Source organism: Triticum aestivum, chromosome 2B (genome assembly GCF_018294505.1).
Source record: "Triticum aestivum cultivar Chinese Spring chromosome 2B, IWGSC CS RefSeq v2.1, whole genome shotgun sequence".
Taxonomy (NCBI): Eukaryota; Viridiplantae; Streptophyta; class Magnoliopsida; order Poales; family Poaceae; genus Triticum; species Triticum aestivum.
The window spans coordinates 22,220,840-22,229,129 of NC_057798.1; positions in this window are offsets into that span (position 1 = coordinate 22,220,840).

Here is an 8,290-nt window from a genome sequence, read left to right on the forward strand (position 1 = left end):
CTCGGCGTTCATCGTCGTGTGCGAGGCCTTCCTCCGCATCAAGCCCCACTTCGACTTATGGCTGAAGACCTTCAATGTCAAGCTGAAGGTAGTGGCGGGCCAGCAGGCGGAGTGTGGAGGCGCCATGGTGGGCAAGATGCCCAACGTTACATGGCTCGAGGGCTCCTTCGTGGAAACCATCAAAGGGTGGCAATCAGGGTGGTTTTACATCACCGAGCCGCATGACCTTGAATGGGCAGCGACCCCCGAGTTCCGATCTGGCATCCCCACACGGCTCACCTCCTGGAAAGAGAAGGGCCTGGCATGGGGTAATTCGGAGGAGCTGACCGGACTCCAAACCTGCGTCCAAAACCTTGTGAACAAGAAGATCAAGCTTGTCAACGTAGTCCAGGTCATGCTCATCCGCTGGATCCTCCCGTGCCAACGACGGGCCTCCAGCTTGTGGGAGTTTGATCCGGCATAGCACCAAACCTTGAGCAGGCTCTTCGACACTACGTACGAAGATGCCTGGAAGGTGCTGTTCAAGGGTGCCGAGGCCCCCGCATCTGCTAGCGAAGATCACGGATTTAGCTCGCAGCGTCAAGCCAGCGAGGTAAGCTATTTTACCCTTTACAGGACACTTATTTTTCATAGTTTGACTCTATGCGGGATCTAAACTCCCTTACCTTTGACAGGCCTGGCAGAAGAAGTCCGGGCTGGTTAACTGTCCGGCTCCCTTGCCACAAGACCCAGCGGACGCCCAATTAACGGGGTTGCTGGTTCCGGCGCCTTATGTGGTGCCGGAGAAGAAGGCCAAGAAGAAGGCCACGGGAGCTCGAAGGAGTTCCCGGCGCCAGGTATTGTCGGACTCATCGTCCGACGACTCCGAGGCAGACTCCTCCCGCCGAGGACTAAGCCCCTGGCGACATCGTAAGTGTCCGGATACCAGAATAACTCATGGCTTTTCGTTTGTCGTACAGAATCTCCTAACGCCGAACATAACCCTGCAGCCCGCCCAAGGACAGGCTCGACACTTCAACGAGCGGCTCCCTGGCATCGTCGGACGTGAATAGCACTTCACTTCCGGCCGTCTCCTCTCCTCGCGCTGCGGATGATGCTGAGGTGGGGTCCGAAAAGGGGCCCAGCCAGGAGGAGGAGGTCCCGAAGGTGCCGCAAGGCCACCTCCCGGACTTTGGGTACGAGGGGAATCAAACCCCGAAGGGTTCTGAGTTCGGCCCTGGGCCGGACTCCGCGCAGGAACCTTCAGTGGTTCCGGAGTCTGGCAGGCGGCCCCTTCGTAAGAAGGGCGAGACTGCGACACCGGTGACCTCCGTCCAACCGGAGGCGCCGGATAATTTGCTGGAGGCGCTTAACGGTGCCTCCATCGACGAGGAGCAATGCACTGTTATGAGTGCGGTGATCCAGAAAGTTCAGTTCGCCAAGAGCGGGCTGACTGAAGCCTGTGCCAGCCTTCTAACAGGCTTTGAGGTATGTAGTTAAGATATGTAAAAATATTACCGCATAGACAGTAACCCCTGATGCTCCGTCTGGTGTTCAGAAAGAAAAGCCGAACTGAGGATCTAAAAAGATATACGCAGGAGTCTAACATAAGCATGTCAATATGGGAATGCAGGCTGCACTGCTGACCTCTGCCGCACTGACTGCGGAGGTCAATGCATTGAAGCTGAGCCTCGAGTGGTCCAAGAACGAGCTCGGCCTTGCCCAGAAGCAGCTCGGGGATGAGGAAGGTAAGTAATACCTTATGGAAGTATATAAAAGATGTGGATGCAAAAAATTACAGGAATAATGTGAGAATTGCAGGGGCCACGAACGAGGTGGCGACCCTGAAGGAAGCGGTGTCCAAGGCCGAAAGCAATGCGGCCGCGGAATGCACCGAGCGAGAGAAGCAGGAGGCGCGGGTGGCGGAGGTGCGGCAAGAGCTCCAGGCTCTCGTGAAAAAACACGAGAGTTTGGAGCGTGACTCGAAGACTCGAGAGTCCGAGCTTGCCTCGGCTCTTGAGAGCGCCAAAGCCGCTAAGGCTGAAGCCCAAAAATCCCTCCAGGAAATTGAGGCAATAAAGAAGATAGCGGCGGGTAAGGCATTCTTCATGCAAAGGAAGCACGTGAAAGTGAATTACTTGTTACTTACCCGAATCCTGAGCTCTCCAGGAGCATTCGCAGATCCACCTCGCAGTGTGTTCGACGCTGCTGCATTCTACCGGGCCGAGGAAGGGAGCTCGACGGAGAAGGTGTTCTGGTTTCAGTATGCTGAGGCCGGACACCCGGTGCCCTTGAACGACCAGCTGAAGCAGCTGGTCGAGCTCCATAAGGTAGCTGAACAGGCCATGAAGAGCCTCATAGTTCGGTTGTGGCCGAAGGAGGCCATGCCTGGGAGCTACTTCGGGCTGGTGAGGCGGCTGGTGGACGCCTGTCCATGGATTGAAGTCGTCAAGCGCTCCGTCTGCATCGAAGGTGCCCGTAGGCCCTTGCCCATGCTAAAGTGCACTGGGGCAAGATGGACGCTGAGAAGCTTGTGACAGACGCTCCACCGCCGGGCAGGGGGTATCGCAAGCCCGAGATGTATTATCAGGGCGTCCTGAAGGGTGCCCGCCTTATAGCGGGTGAATGCTCCAAAGATGTAATTTTTGAGTAAACTCGCATTTGTTATCCTGTACGCTTGAAAACTTGTTCATATGCGCTAAGCAACGCTTGTGAATTTAAAATATTACCTTCTGTGCGTCCGTTTATTAAATTCGAGAGATGGCGAGTCGTCGGCTTCTGCCCCCATGCCATGACTGCTGGGGTGTTTGGGATAAACTTGAGCGCTCTTTTTCCCATTCTTGGGTCCTTCGAGGGAGGAGCTCAACGCAACAAACAAGGCAACCGGACTATAATGCTTGAACTCTCTCACTTAGCCATAGAATTCTATAAATTTTGGCAAAGCCCCTAGTATTCGGAAGACCGAGTTCGGGGCGCTATCCACGCCTGGGCCGGACAAAGCCGACTCCTCGCTCTAAGCGGCATAAGTCTCTAGGGACTCAAAGAAACCTCTCGAACAGCGACCGGCTCTCTCCCTATCATGATGGTCAGTTTTAGCTTTCTCCACTGAGGTGCTTAACCCAGCTCAACCGGGGCACAATCGCAGTGGTTCTCCCAGCGCTACCTTAGCCGATATAATGGAACGTAAGGTACCAAAACATGGGAGCCGGGCAAACCCAACTATTGACCCAAGACATGATTCGGAGCCGATGCATATAATGCTATAAGTTTGGGATGCCGCACTTGTGAAAGTGTTCGGACTTATCACACCATATTTTGGGGTACTTACGCCCCTGGTGTATTTGGCCGTACCAAAGCGTACGGATGCAACATGTCATAAGTGGACATATATAGATAATAAAAAAGAATGCAATAATAGGCAAAAGCTGTGCATTGTTTATTAAAAAAGCTGTGGTAAAAGCAGAACGATACAAATAGTGCAATAAGCAAGGGACGGGACTATTTGACATGTCCCCCTCCAGGAGTGAGCTGCGGGATGATATGTAAAACAAGTATACTGCTCGTTATATAGACCACCTGTACATTCGACGTAGCTTTCTGCTTCCTTGGCTGTTGCATCGTGTGTTCGGCAATTCTACTGCTGGACAGGGCTTCTTGAAAAAAGGAGTCCTAAAAGTAAGAGAAAAAAGAAGAATGACACAATTGGGAGCTCCTGGTGTGGTTGAGCCACATTCTGGGCCTGCCGTGGTCGTGCCCCTCCCCCTATGCCCATGGTATTTCCAGAGCGTAGTTATGTACGCGTAGTACTGGTTTCGCAATTTCGGGAGGGCTGGGGTTTGGGCCGCATTGCTACGCGTGCTCGGAACGTGCCAGGCGGTCTTGTTGTTGGTTACTCCGGGTGCGCTTGACGGTGTCCGGACGTTTAATAGCCGGACTCGAGAATTGCCTTAAGAGGCTGCTTTGTACTTCCGCCGCGAGAGCCGCTGTATGCTCCTCCGTTCAGAGAGAGCGTTCGGTGTTTCTGTTGACCATAATGACTCCTCGAGGGCCTGGCATCTTGAGCTTGAGGTATGCGTAGTGCGGCACCGCATTGAACTTTGCAAATGCGGTTCGTCCGAGCAGTGCGTGATAGCCGCTGCGGAACGGGACTATGTCGAAGATTAATTCCTCGCTTCGGAAGTTATCTGGTGATCCGAAGACCACTTCAAGTGTAATTGAGCCTGTACAATTGGCCTCTACACCTGGTATGACGCCTTTGAAGGTCGTCTTTGTGGGTTTAATCCTTGAGGGGTCTATGCCCATCTTGCGCACTGTATCCTGATAAAGCAGGTTCAGGCTGTTGCCGCCGTCCATCAGGACTCTAGTGAGGTGAAATCCATCAACGATTGGGTCTAGAACCAATGCGGCGAATCCGCCATGGCGGATGCTAGTGGGGTGGTCCCTTCGATCAAAAGTGATCGGGTAGGAGGACCACGAGTTGAACTTTGGGGCGACTGGCTCCATCGCATATACGTCCGTTAGTGCACGCTTCCGCTCCCTTTTGGGTATGTGGGTTGCGTATATCATGTTCACCGTCCGCACTTGTGGGGGGAAACCCTTCTGTCCTCTATTGTTCGGCGGCCGGGTCTCCTCCTCGTCATCGCTATGCAGCCCCTTGTCATTGTTTTTGGCAGTTAACTTGCCTGCCTGCTTGAACACCCAACAATCCCTGTTGGTGTGATTCGCTGGCTTTTCGGGGGTGCCGTGTATCTGGCACGAGCGATCGAGTATTCGGTCCAAATTGGACGGGCCCGGAGTATTTCTTTTGAATGGCTTTTTCTGCTGACCGGGTTTAGAGCCTCTGAATCTGGCATTGACTGCCGTATCCTTAGTATTATCGCCATTAATGCGGTGCTTGTGCTTGTTGCAACGTGACCTGCCGTTGTTGTCCTTGGTATCCAAATTACCAGGGCTCTTGGTCATGTTGTTACTATGAGCTAGCTAGCTATCCTCTCCCGTGCAGAAGCGGGTCATGAGTGTTGTGAGGGCTGCCATGGATTTCGACTTTTCCTGTCCTAGGTTCCAGGCAAGCCACTCGTCGTGGATGTTATGTTTGAAGGCTGCGAGGGCCTCTGCATCCGGACAGTCGATGATTTGGTTTTTCTTGGTTAGGAACCATGTCCAGAATTGTCTGGCCGATTCTTCTGGCTGCTAAATTATGTGGCTTAGGTCATCGGCGTCTGGTGGGCGCACATAGGTGCCCTGAAAGTTGCCGAGGAATGCGGCTTCCAGATCTTCCCAACAACCAATTGACTCTGCTGGCAAGCTGTTAAGCCAATGCCGAGCTGGTCCTTTAAGCTTGAGTGGGAGGTATTTGATGGCGTGTAGATCATCAACGCGGGCCATGTGGATGTGAAGGAGATAGTCCTTGATCCAGACTGGAGGATCTGTTGTGCCATCGTATGATTCAATGTTTACGGGTTTGAAACCCTCAGGGATTTGATGATCCATTACTTCGTCTGTGAAGCAGAGTGGGTGTGCGGCGCCTCTGTATTGGGCTATGTCACGACGTAGCTCAAATGAGCTTTGTCTACTGTGTTCGGCCCAGTCGTAATTGCCATATCCGGCGTGACGGTTATCATCACGTGTTGTGGGGCGCCCACGCGATCCATAGATCGATCTTGTTTGCCTTGCCTTATCCTCAAGTATATCCCGCAGGTCTGGCGCGTTTTCCTGCGCCTTGGTATTTTTTGAGCGGCATCGGGGTGCGGCTTGAGTGTAGGGCTGAGAGGCCTCTCTGTCGTGGCCACGAAGTGGCCGGTCGGCCGTATTATGCGCTGGTGATGTAGGTTTAGGTGCTTCCTCCTCTAATCGGGGTAGCAGCCTGCGTTTTGGGTAGCTCTTGGAGGGGCGTTCGAGTTCATACTCTTCGGCCGCAAGGACTTCAGTCCATCTGTCGGCTAGCAAGTTTTGGTCAGCTCTAAGCTGTTGCTGCTTTTCCTTGACGCTGCTTGCCATGGCCATAAGCCTGCGTTTGAAAAGCTCTTGTTCGACGGGATCCTCGGGCACGACAAATTCGTCGTCGTCTAGGCTTGCCTCGTCTTCGGAGGGAGGCATGTAATTATCGTCCTCTACCTCTCTGCCTGCCGCTCTCTCATGAGGGCTGGCTTCTCCATCCTCCCGCACTGAATCCTGCTGGAGGGAGTTGTCTTCGGCATTGTCCGGGGTGTTATTGTCTCTCATGCCGGAATCACCATTTTTGCTGTGGCGGGATTTAAAGTGGCGCCACTGATGCCGACGCTTAGGCTGTTTCTTGGAGGGGTCATCCTCCGTTGTTCCATCACCATCCCCATCTTTTGGGATGTCCACCATGTAAATGTCGTATGACGAGGTGGCCTTCCAGTGCCCTGTAGGCGCTGGTTCTTGGTCGTATCTTGCATCATCGTCCATACCGTCGATGTCTTCGGAGTCGAAGTTGAGCATGTCGGTTAAATCATCGACAGTGGCTACGAAGTGGCTGGTGGGTATTGAATTTCTTCGTGTTCGCATCCCAACCTTCCTGACCATAGTCTGGCAAGGCTCTCCTGATAAATAAAGAGACTTTAGTGAGTTTAGGATGTCGCCAAAGGGCGAGTGCTGAAAGATGTCCACGGCGGTGAACTCCATGACCGGCGCCCAATCGCATTCGATTGGCAGGGGCGCGGGAGGTTCAGAGTCCGGAGAGGAGTCCGGCACCTTGGAGTCACGAGCTTCGCAAAGGACAGGGTTGGTGTTCGGCTCAATCACCGCAGAGATCGCAGCCCCCAAGGTGGTGTCCAGCCACCCGTCCTCGATCGGCGCAGTTGGCTCCGAGCTAAAGGTCGGAGCGGACTCTGGTGCGGCCTCCAAGGCACAGTTCGGCGGCAAAGCTAGATCATGCCCATAGTGACAGTGCGCCGCGCTTGGCTGTGGCTCGAACCCATCGAAGATCAAATCTCCGCGGGCGTCCGTCGTGTAGTTTAAACTTCCAAATCTGACCTGATGGACAGGGGCGTAGCTTTCAATCTGCTCCAGATGGCCAAGCGAATTGGCCCGCAGTGCAAAGCCGCCGAATACGAAGATCTGTCCGGGGAGAAAAATCTCACCCAGGACCGCATCGTTGTTGATGATCGAAGGAGCCATCACGCCTAAAGATGACGACATAGAGGAACTCTCAATGAAAGCACCAATGTCGGTGTCAAAACCGGCGGATCTCGGGTAGAGGGTCCCGAACTATGCGTCTAGGCGGATGGTAACAGGAGGCAAGGGACACGATGTTTTTACCCAGGTTCGGGCCCTCTCGATGGAGGTAAAACCCTACTCCTGCTTGATTGATATTGATGATATGGGTAGTAGAAGAGTAGATCTACCACGAGATCAGAGAGGCTAAACCCTAGAAGCTAGCCTATGGTATGATTGTTGTTCGTCCTACGGACTAAAACCCTCAGGTTTATATAGGCACCAAAGAGGGTTAGGGTTACACAGAGTCGGTTACAATGGTAGGAGATCTACATATCCGTATCGCCAAGCTTGCCTTCCACGCCAAGGAAAGTCCCATCCGAACACGGGACGGAGTCTTCAATCTTGTATCTTCATAGTCCAGTAGTCCGGCCGAAGATGATAGTTCGGCTATCCGGACACCCCCTAGTCCGGGACTCCCTCAGGGACCTTTAGCTAACCAATTAAATGTGTCGGTTAACTAATATCAGTATCATATCACAATCATATTTGAACAACTAAGCTATCGAATTCTGAGAGTTGTGTTGTTTAGCTTGAAGGGTGGAGTAATGCTAGTACGACAGAAAGCACCTACGGAGATCATAGTAGAGTAGATAAAAGGGGAAAACCCTAAGCATCAAGAGAAAAATCAGGAAAGTGGAACTAGCTGGACCAGTGGGTGGCGCACATGCTTTTCGAAACGAATATAGGAACATTAGGTGACCAATTAAACGTTCTCTGTTTTAGTGATATGAGCATCATATCAGATTCGTATTTCAACACGTAAGCTTTGGGTTGAGGTCTTGAGGAGCAGTGCTAGCACGACATGAAGCACCTACGATGATGGTAGTGAATATAAAGGGGGGAAACCATAAGCTTTACGAGTATAGTGCCCGTGCCATGGCGGATCTGAAGGTGCAAACCGGACAAAGCTACTTCGCAACCAATGTTTGCTTTCAACTAGCCACTATGATTTGGTACGGACAAGAAATGTACAGTCAACAAATTACGATCTATTTTCCGGGTGAGATCAATAACTTAAGCGCATATGGAATAGTACCACCTCTCTTGCGACGCCGTGTAGGCATATGCTGAT